The following is a 5,528-nucleotide window of genomic DNA, read 5'->3' on the forward strand; positions in this document are numbered from 1 at the left end:
ATGATCTGAATATGGACACTTGGCTCCATTTAGTCTCTGCTCCTGCACTGACTCTCCAAGTCTCCCTTGTTTCCCCCAATCCCAATAGTTGTTTATTGGTAGTGGGTTGGAAAAGGTGATGGAGCCAGCAAGCAGAGACACCACCAAACACCAACATCACAAAGGCCACAAGAGTGATCAGAAAGAGCAGCCTGAAGCCCCAGAGGAGGACGTCTCCTCAAGTGTTAAATCTAGGAGGACACTGGGTCTGGGAGCATTGAGGGGCTGCCATAGACACCTCAACTTAGTAGGCATGGTCAGAGGTGAAGAGGGACTCACTGGCTGCGGCCGGCCTGACCACTGGGGATATACTTCCCTTGGCAGGCGATGCTGTTGGCCAAGGCTCGCTTGGCATACTTCTCCTGGGCACCTTCCGGTCCTTCTTCCCACCCCAGGCCTTCAGCACAGGGGCATGCAGGGCTCGCAGCAGGAGAAGGTCAGGGCCCATGGCTTCAGCAGGGGGCACTTGTTAATGGTGCTGAGGTTGATGGATACCCTCCTCCTCACTCTGGCCTCCAGACAGGAAGGTGATCCAAGTAACAGTGTGGCACAGCGCTATAACAGTCGCCATGGCAATATCCTCCTGAGAAGACTTCTGTGCACAGGAGCGGCCTGGGGTTACCATACTGGACTTCAGCAGCGTTCCTTCCAGACAGGTGTGGTGGTCACTCAGAGCCTGGTAGACAGCAGCCAACACCTTCTCAGTTACACCCTGACAGCACGTCCAGTCATGGTCAGGTTCAGGGAGGACCTCAGGCTCCATGATGAGCATGATCCCATTCTGCTGGCAGATGCTGGCATAATGGGCCAGCACGTTGGCATTTTCCATGATGGCAAGGGCTTGAGGGCATGTGTTCTTCAATCTTCAGTGCACTGTGCCACTTGGCCAAGTCAGCTCCATCCTTCTTGTACTGGGAACAGTGCTCAGACAGCCCATCTGGCCCTTGGATGGTGGTCTCACCGTTAGTTCCTGCCTGGGGTACCACACCCTTGCCTACCTTGATGCCCATACCACCATCCTTAGAATTGATGACTTGAGGGAAGGGATGCCTATCATCCACCTTCTCGTAGAGGGTCTTGCGGAAGAGGATGACACTCTTGATGAGGTTGGTGGAGGTCAGGAGGAGCTGGTGGCAGAAGCGCCCGTTCTCCTTGATGGTCTTGGCTCCAAGGGACTGCAGGCGCATGGCAGTGCTTCTGGTGGACTCCTCTGCCACCAGGATGCTGTTGCCTGGAGCAATGATGCACTGAGCGATGTTGAAGAGCTCCTTCTGCTCTGGAGTTGGCACTGGGTATGGGTAGGGCATGGTGTTCTAGGTGGCAATTTCCTGCACGGAGGCTGGAGGAGCCCACGAGGCTGGGCCGACACTCCAAGCCTTAGAACACTCTTCAAAATCTTACACCCTGAGGTTCCTTTACTCTAAAAACAGAGGCAGTGCCTCTCACCACCTTCTGGAATACAGGAGATGTATACATAGTTTGCCGTTCAGATTGATGGTTTTAGCACTTTAAAACGGTGTCTGTCATGTTGGTCAAGATATTAGTAGTGCATTGTTGAAATAAAATTTGGTGGCATGCCAAGCATCTTCTAATTTGGCGTTGGAATGAGAACGGTAGCCGACTGGAAACCACAGCATCTGTGAAGCTCCTTATCGCGGAGGTAATTGGTTTTATATTGATATTTTTCCATGTCCTCATTTTCTTCTTTTTCTCCCGAGCAGCATATTTCTTGTTTTGATTTTAGGGCCATTTTTCATTATGTTGCTGTTCAGTGCGACAGCTATGTAAACAAGTTGGGTGACATTATTAGTTTATCAGTAGAAGGATGTCTGGTCCATTGCCAAGACTCATTGATCTGTTTATTATGACTTTACCCAGTGCAATTTTAGTGGCTATTTAAAAAATGGTCTTCGAGTTTCACTTACAGAGGTCCACTGGTTCATTTATTAACCCACATTTGAGGGCTAACTCGCTACAATCTTGCCGGCTTTATTATGACACTTGTTATAATCCACTACAGCCAGGGAGCAATATCCCAATTACATGTTCTATTGTTTCACTTGTGATATGAGAGCAATACAAATTGTTGATGATAATTATGTTGATTTTTCAGCAGTTTGCAAATTAGTAAATTAGTACATTTAGAAATATAAATATACCCGAAGGCTAATATGTGTGTTGGGGCTAGTTAACAAGTATTTATTGAGTGCCTTGTGTGTGTGTGGTGTACAATATCAGGCAGAGTGGCACAGAGAGTGGTCAGGGTGTAAAGCAACAAGAAAAGGTTACGGGCTTTGCTAGACAAAAACTGTTATTGTTGTTAAGTGCCATCAAGTCAAGTAAGACCCATAGCAACTCTATGAACCACAGACCTGAACCCTGTCCTGTCTTGTGCCATCTTCACACCTCCTGACACACGAGAGCCCATTGCAGCAATCACCTTGTCATTCTACCTGGATGAAGGTCTTCCTCTCTTTCATTGACCCTCCACCCTTCCAAGTATCACGGCCCTCACAAGGAAAAACCACTCTTAGCAACATGCCCAAAGTATGTGAGGCATCATTCTTGCCTCCAAAGAATACTCCAGCAGCACCCTCTCCACGATTATCCTATCTATTTGTTCTTTTGGCTCTCCATGGATGTTCAGTGCTCTTCTCCAACACAACAGCTCAAAGGTCAGTTTTTCTTCTGCCATCCTTATTCATTTTCCAGCTTTCAGAAGCATAGGAAGTGATAAGAAAAACCATGACCTGGATCAGATGCACCTTAGTCCTCTACTGACATCATTACTCCTCAACAATTTGGAGAGGTCCCTAACTGCAGATATTCCCAGTGCAATGTGTCTCCTTATTTCCTGACTGCTGGTAGTAAGGGTATTAAATGTAGATCCAAGTAAGATGAAGTTGTTGACAGTTTCAATCTCTTCTCCATCTATCATGATGTTGCCTATCTGTCAGTGGTAAGAACCTTTGTTTTCTTGACACTGAGACGCAATCCATATTGAAGGCTGCATTCCTTGATCCTCTGCAAAAAGTCTTCAGGTCCTCCTGACTTTCAGCAAGCAAGGTTGTGCCATCTGCATAACACAGAATATTGATGAGTCTCCCTCCAAGGCTGATGCTGAAAAATTTCAGGATGAAATATGAACAGGAACCAATGATAATGAAGGAGGAAGCAGAAGCTGCATTTTAGGCACTGCCAAAATGTTAAGGCCCCAGGAATCGATGGGATACCAACTGATTTGTTTCAATTACAGATGCAGCCCTGGCTGCACTCACCAGTCTATGCCAGGAAATTTGGAGGACAGCTGTCTGGCCAATGAATTGGAAAAGGTCCATATATTTGTTCCCATTCCCAAGAAAGGTGATCCAACAGCATGTGGAAACTATTAAACAACATCATTAATACCACATGCAAGCAAAATACTGCTGAAGATAATTTTTAAAACTGCTAGAACAATACATAGATAGGCAAATTCTAGAAGTTTAAGTAGGATTTAGAAGAGGCCATGGCAGCAGGGATGTCATTGCTGATGTCAAATGCATCCTGGCTGAAAGTAAAGAATACTAGAACCTGTGTTATTAAGTACCTAAAAAACCAAAAGTATCTTGTTGTTATGTGCCATTGAGTCGCTTGAGTCTCATAGAGACCCTATGTACAACAGCCCTAAACTTTGTTCTGTCCTGTGCCAATCTCATTGCCTCCGACACACTCATCCCGATTGCCTCAGTCACCAAATCACCTCCCAGAGGGCCTTCCCCTCTTGCGCCATCCCTGCCCCCTCCCAAGCATGATGTCCTTCTCCATGGACCGGTCTCTCCTTATATGACCAAAGTATGTCAGACGAAGCCTCAGAATCCTTGCCTCCAAGGAGCAGCCCGGTTTAACCCTCTCCAGGATGAATCTGTTTTCTTAGCAGTCCATGATGCCCTCAATACTCTTCTCCAACACCAAAGCTCAAAGGTATCAATTCTCCTTCTATCCTCCCTAGTCATTGTCCAACTCTCTGACGCATAGCATGTGATTACAAAGACATGGCCTGTATCAGATTCACCTTAGTCTCCAGAGTGACACCATTGCTCTTCATTACTTTAGAGAGGTCCCTAACAGCAGACTTTCCCATCACATTATATCTTTTCATTTCCTGGTAGCTAGTGCCAAGAGTGTTGATTGTGGAGCCAAGCAGAGTAAAGTTATGAACAATCTCAATCTCTTCACCATCCATCTTGATGCTGCCAATTGGTCCAGTGGTGAGAATCTTTGTCTAAGTACCTTACTGAGTTGATTTTTCAATTTAAGAGACAACACTGAAATTTAAAGGTGAAAAAAACAAGCAATTTATTGCTCTGTGATCTAGTATTAAGGAGTTGCACTGTGAATCCAAAGGTATGTGGCTAAAAATCCACCAGTCTCCTCACAAGAGGGTTTACTGCCTCTGCAAATCCATTGGAATGTCGGCTATTTGTCAGTTCTGACCAGAAGGTGGTACATAACGAGATGCCAGCTACTCTCAGCTGGACTCAGGCATGCCAGAAGCATCCAGTCAGAGAAGGTCTTTGGTTTGAAGATCCAAGAAAGACATGCAGGAATGGTAGTTGGTTTGGTCTGTGAACTGGGCACCTCCCTTTGTCCACTGAACCTCTCAGTGTCCTCGGCTACCTCAGTGCAGGGACATGTTCTCAGGGCAATTTTGCAAGAGGGTAACAGAGGAAGCAGAAAGATTCCTGAGGTCCATCCTTGGGTATCTACCCATCCCACAACTCAGGGGAGGACACAAGGCTAGACCAGACTCATGGGGTTTCATAGCCCAGAAACAGAATTTGACCTGTTGATGAAAGAAGACACAAAGCTCCATTACAAAGATGCCCATATAGGGAGCTCTGGTGGCCTAGTGGCAAGAAGCTGCACTGCAGTCCCAGAGGTATGCGGTTTGAATCCATTAGATGCTTTCCTGGAGAAAGAGGGGCAATCTTCCTCCTGTACCAGTCGGATCAGATTTGATGGTATGTGCACACAAAAATAATTTTAAAACAATTTTTTAAAAAGATGCCCATATTTTGCAATTTACCTCAACTGTAAAACAAGTCCTTCCCAAGGACTTTTTAAAAAACCACTTCTTTTGAAACAATGCTTGTCTGTTATAATAAATGGTGATTAGATTAAAATCTAGTTTATATAGGTTTTTTTTCCTATGTCAATTTACCTTTTAAGCCTCTAAGAACGTTGACAGGAGTTTCTTATTAATGCTTTTAGTCTATTATACTTAAAATAGTGAGCTGTTACTTAACATTCACACCTCTGGTACCATTGTCCCCAGCATGGTACAATTAAGTATCAAAAGATCTCTCTCTCCATTGGGTCAAATCCACCAGTGACTGAGGAAAAAAAAAAAAAAGATATGCAGTCTCCTCCCACTGGGATTTAGCACCAAAGAAATCCAATGGAGAATCACTAGGGCTCAGAACTGGCCTGATGGCAGTGAATTTTTA

General features: G+C 45.4%; 1 pseudogene; it reads right to left on the reverse strand.

Annotated features, from left to right (window-relative positions):
* Positions 1-283: 283 nt before the first annotated feature.
* LOC102843589 lies at positions 284-1,361 on the reverse strand (annotated as a pseudogene).
* Positions 1,362-5,528: the final 4,167 nt, after the last annotated feature.

This window comes from Elephantulus edwardii, unplaced genomic scaffold (assembly GCF_000299155.1).
Source record: "Elephantulus edwardii isolate Elephantulus edwardi_28Jun2011 unplaced genomic scaffold, EleEdw1.0 scaffold00014, whole genome shotgun sequence".
In the NCBI taxonomy this organism is placed as follows: domain Eukaryota; kingdom Metazoa; phylum Chordata; class Mammalia; order Macroscelidea; family Macroscelididae; genus Elephantulus; species Elephantulus edwardii.